Source organism: Scylla paramamosain, chromosome 26 (genome assembly GCF_035594125.1).
Source record: "Scylla paramamosain isolate STU-SP2022 chromosome 26, ASM3559412v1, whole genome shotgun sequence".
In the NCBI taxonomy this organism is placed as follows: domain Eukaryota; kingdom Metazoa; phylum Arthropoda; class Malacostraca; order Decapoda; family Portunidae; genus Scylla; species Scylla paramamosain.
Window position 1 is genome coordinate 4,605,001 of NC_087176.1, and position 10,947 is coordinate 4,615,947.

Sequence of the window (10,947 nt, forward strand, 5' to 3'; positions counted from 1 at the left end):
ATCATCACTAACACCTCCTCCTTCTCTTCCTACCCCTCCTCTTCCTTCACCACCTCCTCCACCTCCTCCTCCTCCTTACACAAACATCATCTACCTCTATCATATCATCACCTACACGTATACCAACCCACTCCTTCTCCTCCTCTTCCTCCTCCTCCTCCTCCTGGTAGAAGTGCAGATTCCACTCGAAGTTCTGGGCGGGAGATACAAGACGTGAGCCAAATACTGCACGAGTTACAGCAAATCTGGCAACAAGTTTCTCTAATTTTGCTAAGGGCGGGAGGGGTGGGAGTTGGTGGGAAGTTTCCGCCGAACCTTGTAATATGTTTTCCTTCTTCAGCCTGGGAGTCGAGGTAGGGCAGGGCAGGGCAGGGTTGGGTTAGGTTTGGTTGGGTTAGGTTAGGTTAGGTTGGGTTAGGTTGGGTTAGGTTAGGTTAGGTTAGGTTAGGTTAGGTTAGGTAAGGTTAGGATAAAATAGGATAGGTTAGGTTAGGTTAGGTTAAGTTAGGTTAGTTTAGGTAAGGTTAAGTTAGGTTAGGTTAGGTTAAGTTAGGTTAGGTTAGGTTAGGTTAGGTTAGAATAAAATAGGATAGGTTAGGTTAGGTTAGGTTAAGTTAGGTTAGTTTAGGTTAGGTTAAGTTAGGTTAGGTTAGGTTAAGTTAGGTTAAGTTAGGTTAGGTTAGGTTAGGATAAGGTAGGATAGGTTAGGTTAGGTTAGGTTAGGTTAGGTTAGGTTAAGTTAGGTTAGGTTAGGTTAAGTTAGTTTAGGTTAGGTTAGGTTAGGTTAGGTTAAGTTAGGTTAGGTTAGGTTAGGTTAGTTTAGGTTAGGTTAGGTTAGGTTAGGTTAAGTTAGGTTAGGATAAGGTAGGATAGGTTAGGTTAGGTTAGGTTAAGTTAGGTTAGGTTAGGTTAAGTTAGGTTAGGTTAGGTTAGAACAAGGTAGGATAGGTTAGGTTAAGTTAGGTTAAGTTAGGTTAGGTTAAGTTAGGTTAGATTAGATTAAGTTAGGTTAGGTTAGGTTAGGTTAGGTTCTAGGTTAGGTTAGGTTAGGTTAGGATAGGTTAGGTTAGGTTAGGTTAAGTTAGGTTAGGTTAGGTTAAGATAGGTTAGGTTAGGTTAAGTTAGGTTAGGTTAAGTTAGGTTAGGTTAGGTTAGGGTAGGATAAGGTAGGATAGAGTAGAATAAGGATGCATAGGTCTTTCTCTCTTTCTCTCTCTCTCTCTCTCTCTCTCTCTCTCTCTCTCTCTCTCTCTCTCTCTCTCTCTCTCTCTCTCTCTCTCTCTCTCTCTCTCCTGTCCTAGATGTTAAAATAAGTGTCTGGGTGCAAAGTGACGTTATTTTACTGAGTTTTCAAAGTGTGTGTGTGTGTGTGTGTGTGTGTGTGTGTGTGTGTGTGTGTGTGTGTGTGTGTGTGTGTGTGTGTGTGTGTGTGTGTGTGTGTGTGTGTGTGTGTGTGATGGGAAAGAGAGTGAGGGAAGGTGGAAGAGTAGGAGGAGGAGGAGGAGGAGGAAGACGAAGAAGAAAAATAAGAATACGAAAGTGACGAGGAAGACAAGGATGACTGTAACTGGAAAGAACAAGAAGAAGAAAAACAAGAGGGACAGGAAGAAAACAACAATAACAACAAAAACAAAAATAAATTACACCCTTCAAATGATAAAGTAAAAAATAATAATAATATAGGAAATGTAAAAAGAAATGAGACGGAAAGGAAAATAAACATAAAAAATGGAAAACTTGAAATATATCAAGTTGATACGAAAAACAGAGGAAAAAAATATCACACTAAAAAAGTAGATGGAAAAAAGGGAAAAACAAGAAAACATAATAAACAAGAGGAAAACATAGATAAGAGAAAATACCAAAAACAAATCATTAGGTTACATAAAAAGAATAAATAAATATGAAGAAAAGAAAGAAAAAAATTCAAAGAGGAAAAAATACAGGAAAAATGCGAGATGAATATTCGTAAATAAAATACTAAAAGGGGAAAAAAAAACGATGAGAGAAAACAAGGAGAAAAATAGAAGAAAAAAATGAATAAATAAAATATCGAAGAGGGGGAAGGAAAGTACGATGGAAAAAAACAAGCGGAAAAAATGTGGGAGGACATTTGTAGAAGGAAAAAAAAAAAAAAAGAGAGAAACTCAACAGTAGCGAAAAAATAATGAAAAAAATAGTTTCAAGGACAACGTAGGATAGTAAACACCTCCCTCCCTCTCTCTCTCTCTCTCTCTCTCTCTCTCTCTCTCTCTCTCTCTCTCTCTCTCTCTCTCTCTCTCTCTCTCTCTCTCTCCAGCCCGTGAGTTAATGAAAAAAATCGTGAAAGGAATGAAAATTGTTACTTCAAATTAGAGAGAGAGAGAGAGAGAGAGAGAGAGAGAGAGAGAGAGAGAGAGAGAGAGAGAGAGAGAGAGAGAGACACCTAATTTACTGTGCATGACATTTGAAGTGAATGACTCCAACACACACACACACGCACACACACACACACACACACACACACACTTCCTCATTCGCCTGTTTGTTGTGGCTTTAATTTTCATCTAGTTAATTTCATTCCTCTCTCTCTCTCTCTCTCTCTCTCTCTCTCTCTCTCTCTCTCTCTCTCTCTCTCTCTCTCTCTCTCTCTGTTATAGGTCAAGTAAATTTGCTATTAATTTAAAGTGTAAGTTTCCAGGATGAAAAATAAGTATGTTTTCTTTTTATATATATATATATAACGATTAAGTTCACTCAAGCAGAATAATTGGGTTTCTGGTCATCGTCACCATCACCATCACCATTATTATTATTATTATTATTATTATTATTATTATTATTATTATTATTATTATTATTATTATCATCATTATTATTTTCATGAGCGTTTTCATTATTACCATTGTCATCATCATTATTTTCATTGTCATCAGTATTTTTATTATCATCGTTGTCATTATTGTCATCATTATCGTCATTATTATCATTATTATCCCCGTCATCATAAGCTTAACGTGTTCTAACACACACACACACACACACACACACACACACACACACACACACACACACACACACACACACACACACACACACACACACACACACACACACACACACAAGAAATAACAAAAATAAACAAAACATAAACCAGTAAACTAAATCAACAGATCAGAAAGATAACAAGCCAAGAAAAAGCAGATGAAATATTGCTCAGTAAATAAAAAAACTGAAGAACCACAAAGAACCACAAAAAAAAAAAAATACACACACACAAAAAAAAAATGCTTAAAGGAGCCAGACATATCACAAGCTCAGCCAATCATTCACTCACACTCACACTCATACAACCAATCAGTCAATCACACACTCACTCATGTCTGTCAACCAGTGTTCATATATTCCTGCAAGACAACGTGGGTCTTTTTCAGTAAACATATCATCAATTTCACTCACTCCACTCACTCACTCACTCACTCCACTCACTCACTCACTCACTCACTCACTCACTCAAACAGCGTCGCTCGTTCTGAATATTTCACGCGATCAATGAACAAACAACACAACAAAGGACTTAAGAACACACACACACACACACACACACACACACACACACACAACGTTGTATATTTACCTCATCATTCATTATACACTTGAAGCTTCACTCACGCTTCGCTCACTTCACTCGCTTCTCAATCGTCAGGCAGTAAATTGAATGAGTACTGCTGGTTCACTTCAGTCAGTCAGTCAGTCAGTCTGAGTCAGTCATTTTTTTTTTTTTTAATATTTTTTTTACTGAGGGAATAAAATGTTTTGAATTGATACGCGAACTTATGAGAGAGAGAGAGAGAGAGAGAGAGAGAGAGAGAGAGAGAGAGAGAGAGAGAGAGAGAGAGAGAATGTCGCTTTTGTTATATAGTGTCATTTGGTCTCAATTACCATCTCTCTCTCTCTCACACACACACACACACACACACACACACACACACACACATAAAACGCACCCAAACAAACAAAACAAAGAAAACTAGGTTAGCACACACAAAAACACACACACGAAGAAAAAATAAGAGGAAAACAGAAGGAAAACACACAAAAAATACAAAAAGAAAGGAAGTAAGAAGAAAGTAAGAGGAGAGTAAGAGGAAAGAAAGAGGAAAGCATGAATAAACAAACACAACACAAAAGTAAGCAAGAGGAAAGCAAGAGGAGCACAGACTCGATTCTCAGCGCCAAGAGGAAGAGGAAGTTTGGAGTCTTCAATGGCTGCTTTTTACATGTATGAAAGGCTTGCCCTCAGAAGATGCACACTGCTGCCTATAATCTGAGTGCAAGTTTCCCTAATTTCCAGAGGTAGAAGTTGCTGAGTAGGGGGGCGAATGGTGCACTAGGGAAAGAGGAAAAGGGGAGGAGGGGATAAGAGGAAAAGGAAAAAATGGATGGTGGTTGTGTGTGTTTTTTTTTTTTTTTTTTGTATTTGTTGTATTTTTATTGTTTTGATTTAGTTGTTCTTGTTTCCTTTGTTTTCCTTCCTTCCTTCCTTCCTTCCTTCTTTCTTTCTTCTTTTTCCTGAATTTTACCTTTTTTTTTTATTTACATATTTATTTATTTTTAATTTTTGTGAGATTAATGTTCTGAAAAGTTTGTGTTAGGAAGATGAAGGGTGTTGGTAGTAGTAGTAGTAGTAGTAAATATGAGGAGATCGGATCAGGAAAATGAAGAATAGTAGTAGTAGTAGTAGTAGTAGTAGTAGTTGTAGTAGTAATCATGAAAAACAAACAGAAAACAGTTTTTATATCAAAGCCAAATTTCTCCGCTGGCCTAAAAAATGCATTTCCCAGAGAGAGAGAGAGAGAGAGAGAGAGAGAGAGAGAGAGAGAGAGAGAGAGAGAGAGAGAGAGAGAGAGAGAGAGAGAGAGAGTCCCTGGTAATTACGTTGATAAATGGTATGCAATCAAGGACGATAATACTAAAATACTGGTCTTCTCCTTCTTCCTTTTCATTCCATTGACTTCCATCCCCATTATTATTGATCTTCTCCTCCTCCTCTTGTACATTATTCCATTCTCTTCTCATCATTCATTCCATTCCATTCATTCTCTTATGACATCTCATGCAACATTCATTTTGCATTTCAAGAAGTATTGTGGTTTATCTCTCTTCCTCCTCCTCTTCCTCTTTCTTCGCCTTCTCTTCCTCTTTCTCCTCCTCCTCTTCTTTATTCATTGATGCGTCTTGCCATATTTCTTCCTTATTACCTTCGTATTCATATTCTATTCTTCCCTTTCTCTCTCTCTCTCTCTCTCTCTCTCTCTCTCTCTCTCTCTCTCTCTCTCTCTCTCTCTCTCTCTCTCTCTCTCTCTCTCTCTCTTTTGCTTATTTGGTTTGTTCTTTTATTCTGTTTGTATTTTTTTCCTTCATTTTTCTTTTTATGTTTGTGATTCAGTTTGTTTCTTTTTTTATCTTTTTATTCATAGGTACTTTTTTTATTTTCCTCCTTTCCTTTCTTATGCATTGTGTTTTTATTCTTTCTTTGTTTATTTCCATGCTCATTTTCTTTTCCTTCCTCTAATTCCGTTTTCCGCTCTTTTTCTTTTTTTTCCGTTTTCCATCCTACTAATACATCTTCTAAATTTTTCCAGTATGTTTTTTTTCCCCGCACCTTTATCTTCCCTTCCTTTCTTTTCCTTCTCTTTCCTTTTCTTCCTTTCATTCCTTTAAATTTCACTCACTTCTTTTCCTCCCTTCTTTCTCTTCACCCACTTTCCTTCCTCCCTCTCCTTTCCTCTCCTTTATCGCATCTCACTTCTTGATTTTTCACATTTTTTTTTTCCAGGACAAATAAAATGGACCAATAGGAACGCTTGATAAGTTGCCAGTGACGGGAATGTGACACTCAAAACTGACGGCTATTGGCTGATACAACACCAAGACTGATTGTGATTGGCTGGCAGGGAAAACCAGGCTCGTCGTCCATTGGCTGCGATAATTAAAGCAAGTTGTCATTGGTTGAAGATTGGATGTGCGCTATTTCGATCTTCTCTTCTCTGTTTTCCTTCTTTTCCTTCATTTTCTTCATAAATCTTCTTTCTTTTTCGTTCAGTTTCTTTCCTTCACTTATTTCCTCTCGTTTCCTTTTCCTTCCTATTCCTTCAATTTTTTTTTTTTTTTTTTTTTTTTCTACTTTCCTTTAACTCTTTTTTCCTTCCGTTCCCTTCCTTTCCTTAACTTTCTTCCTTTACTGTCTTCCCTTTCCTTTCCTTTCCTTCATTTATTCTTTCTTTTCTTTCTTTTCTTTCACTTCATCTCTTTTCCTTCTCTTTCTTTTCCTTCACTTCGTCGTTTTTCCTTCCATTCAATTCCTTCACTTCTTTCCGTTATCGCCCTTTCTTTTCTTTCCTTCCTTCGCTTACTTCCCTTCCACTCTTTTCCTTCCTCTTCTCCTTCCTTTCCTTATTTCTCCTTTCCTTCCATTTCACTAATTTCCTGTCTTCTCTCCCTTCCTTCATATAATTTTTCTTCTCTCCTTTCCACTAGTTTTCCTTCTCTCTACTTCATCTTCTCTATGACACCTATGCTTCTCCTGATTGGCTGAAAGGAAGGCAGGGACGCGCTGTGATTGGCTGTTGCGATTCTCATAACAAGATCCCATTGGTTGGTGTTAAAACTTAAGAGAATCGAAATCCCACATGACTCGTGAATACTCTTCTTAGAACGAGTAGTGAAGAATTGGAATAGACTCGTGATCAGGTTGTCAGTCTCGAGTCATTACGGAGAAGATTAAATTTATGGCGATGATAGGTGGAAATATGTAGGTAGTCAGGTTGCATACAGGGACTGCCACGTGTTTGCCTGATGGCATCTTGCAGCTTCCCTTATTTTCTTATGTTCAAGGTGGGTGAAGTTGGTTTCAAAAAGGATGTAAGATACTGGTTCTTAAATGGCGTGGTGGATGACTGGAATACACTCATTAATTAGGTAGTTAGTCTCGAGTCATTAGGGGGATTTAAAATATAAGGCAGATTTATGGATGGCAATGGTGGGTGAAAATAAGCAGGCATGTTTTCAAGACACTTCTCATAATTTTGGATCATCTTTTTCTGGCTATTTTTAAAAGACCGGCACTTTTTTTTTTTTTTTTTTTTGTTCCCTTTTTTGTTGCCTTCGACCAGAGCACCTCTTAAATTGGAATACAAGGACTGCCACGTGTAGGACTGATGCTTTGTTGCAGCTTCCCTTGTTCTCTTTTAGGTTAGCTTAGGTTAGGTTAGGTTAGGTTAGGTTAGCTTTGGTTAGGTTAGGTTAAGTTAGGTTTGGTTAGGTTAGGTTAGGTTAAATTAGGTTTGGTTAGGAGTTAGGTTAGGTTTAGTTAGGTTAGGTTAGGTTAGGTTAGGTTAAGTTTGGTTTGGTTAGGTTAGGTTTGGTTTAGTTAGGTTAGGTTAGGTTAGGTTAAGTTAGGTTTGGTTAGGTTAGGTTAGGTTTAGTTAGGTTAGGTTAGGTTAGGTTAAGTTAGGTTTGGTTAGGTTAGGTTAGGTTAGGTTTTGGTTAGGTTAGGTTAGGTTAGGTTAGGTTAGGTTAGATTAAGTTAGATTAGGTCAGATTAGATTAAGTTTGCTTTAGTTATGTTAGATTTCGGTTAGCTTTGGTTAGGTTAGTTTAGCTTACGTTAGGTTAGCCTAGGTTAGTTAGCTTTGGTTAGGTTAGATTACATTAAGTTAGATTAGGTTAGATTAGATTAGGGCTTGGTTTGGTTAGGTTAGGTTTCGTTAAGCTCAGTTTGGCTTACGTTAGGTTAGCTTACCCCTGGTCTGGTTAGGTTTAGTTACGTTCTCAAGGGTCCTTTTATTGAGGTCTTAGAAACCAACCTTGAGACTGAGAGGCGGACTGTGCAGAAGCTCCGCCTGGGGATCCTAATTATTATGCTAACGACATGCTAACTACATGCTTGACTAATGGCGGTGGACAAATAAGTAAGGCTGCCAGGGAGTGAAAAAGTGGGGTGGAAGTGAAGATGAAATATACCAGTACAAAGACGGAGGAGGAAGGAATAATGGGGTAAACATTTTTGAAAGTAGAAAATAAGTGAGCACAGAATATATTAGTACAAAAAGGGATAGGAGAAAGGAGTGATAGGGATAGAAAAATAGTAAGAAATATATCAGTACACAAAGGAGAGGATATTTTGAAGGAAAGGAAAAAAAAATAGATTAGAGAAAAAAAAAGGAAGGGTAAAAAACAAGAGATTCTAAAAGTGAGGGGAGAAACAAAACAGAAACAAAGAAAGAAGGAAACAGAGAGAATAACAACATACAAAGAACTGAAAGAAAACAGAATTCAAACTAGAAAAATAAGAATACAAAAAAATAAAAAGGAGAATATTTTGAAAACGAGTAAAAATAAAGATGTACAGAAAAGATGAGAAAGATGGAGAACAACAGTATATAGAATTTTGAAAGGAAACAAAAAAAGAAAAAGAAATAAATAAAAAGGGAAAAGGAGGAAAATACAAAAAAGCTAGAAATTTTGAAAGCAAACAAAAATATAATACAAAGTCACAGAAAATGGAACAATAAGATAAAAATTTTTATGATGAAAGAAAAAACAAAAAACAAAAAAACAAAAACAAATAGATAAATAAAAATGAAGAGAAATGACAAATAAACACATAACAAATACAGAAAATTTTCAGCTAAAGGAAAAAAAAAGGTACTCAAAAAAGGAGAATAAAAAAAAAGATGAGGGAATATGATACAACAGTGAGGGAAAGATCCATTACTAAGTGACTGTGTTTCCCCTCGCGTCCCCCTCCTTCACTGTTTCCTTCACCCGCTCCTTCATTCTTTCCTTCATCCACACAACCATCGGCATTCAATCTACCATCGATACTTTCCTCTCACTCTCTCTCTCTCTCTCCTCTCTCTCTCTCTCTCTCTCTCTCTCATCTCTCTCTCTCTCTCTCTCTCTCTCTCTTGTAGTATTTGATAGCACCTTATTTTTCTTTCAAATCATTTAATCAATTTTATCCTCCTCTTCCTCCTCCTTTCTCCTCATCACGTTCTTCGTCTTTCTTCTCCTCCTCCTCCTCCTCCTCCTCCTTCTCTTGATCATGCTCATAATCATTAACCTCTATTACTCCTCTTCTTTTCCCTCCTCTTCTTACCCTCCTTCTCCTCTTCCTCCTCCTCCTCTCAGCCTCCTCCCATCCTTTATTTCATTATTCCTTGTAATACCTCAACTTCCAGCTTAATATCAATATAAGCTTTTCCATTTATCTCTTCCCCCTCCTCTCTCTCTCTCTCTCTCTCTCTCTCTCTCTCTCTCTCTCTCTCTCTCTCTCTCTCTCTCTTGGTCATTCTTTTCCTTCTTTCTCACTAATTTTCACTTTCGTTTCCTTCTATTTTCCTTCAGTTTTTCTCCTTTCTCTTTCTTTATCATCTCTTTCACTCATACCCTCTTTCTTTACGTCTATTTTCACGTGTACTGAATTTTCCCTGTTATTTAATTTTCGCTTAATCCTTCAGTTATTCTTCTTTTCCTTTCTTCATTTTCTTTCTCTCTCTCTCCCCTTTCATCCAACGTCTTACTATTATCATCGATATCTCTCTCCTCTTCTTCCATTCCTCCTCCTCCTCCTTCTCCTTTCTTTATCTTCTCTTCTTCTCTTTCCTTCAACTCCCTAACCATCATCATCCAAATCTTCCTTCCCTTCTTACCCACCTCCTCTTCCTCCTCTTCTGCTTCTCCTTTCTTTAACTTCTCCTTCTTTTTCTCTCTCCTCTAAAGCCTCACCATCATCATATGTATCTCCCCTTCTTCTACCCCTCCTCCTCCTCCTCCTCCTCCTCCTTCTTTCTGATAGATGGAGGGGCCCCCGTAAGCCAATATCCCTGCCTGGGTATAAAACAGACAGCTATTAGGCTACATGAGACACTGATACCTGATACCGCCCTATTATTCTCCATGTTGGACAAAACTCACCGTGATGGCTACCCGCGCACCATGACAGGGGGGAGCCGGGGGTTGGTGGGTGAAGAGGGTAGGGGGTAGGGAGTGTGGGAGGGACAGTAGGGGTTAGACAGACCTGTTTCTCTCTCTTTCTTTCTTTTCTTTTCTCTCTCTCTCTCTGTTTTTTTTTTTTTTTTCTCTCTGATTTTTTTTTCTAGTTTTGTTATTTTGTTATTTTTTTGTTGTTTTATTTTTTTTCATTTTCGTCTTAGTTTTTTATATTCACTTTCTTATTTTGCATTCACACATACACATGCTCTCTCTCTCTCTCTCTCTCTCTCTCTCTCTCTCTCTCTCTCTCTCTCTCTCTCTCTCTCTCTCTCTCTCTCTCTCTCTCTCTCTCTCTCTCTCTCTCTCTCAAACGCTTATATGGAGATAGAAACACCCTCTCCCTTCCGTCTTCTCTCCTCCTCCTACTCCTCTTCCTCCTCCTCCTCCTCTTCCTCCCATTCCAGTGTCTACCTTCCTCCCTTCCATCACTCCTTCCCCTTCCGAAGGACACGCCGCTGGACCAATACCCGTCTAGGAGCAGGAGGAAGAGGAGGAGGAGGAGGAGGAGGGAGGAGGAGGAGGAGGGAGGAGGAGGAGGAGGAGGAGGAGGAGGAAGGTAAGGGTTGGTTGGGTCGCTTTCCATACAAATAACTATTATGTGGTGTGCCGACGGGACAGACGGAGGAGGAGGAGGGAGGAGGAGGAGGGAGGAGGAGGAGGAGGAGGAGGAGGAGGAAACGGAGGAGAACCAGGAGAGGAAAGGGGAAAAGGAAGGAAGAGACACAGGAGGAATAAACAGAGGGGAAGCTGCAAAAGAAGAAGAAGGAAGGGAAAGAGAAGAAAGAACAAGAAGAACAATAAGACGAAGAACAATAAAAACAAGAACAAGAACAAGAACAAGAAGCAGAACAAGAAGAACAAGAAGAATAAGAAACAAGAACAAGAAGAAAAAGAGGAGGAGGGGGAGGA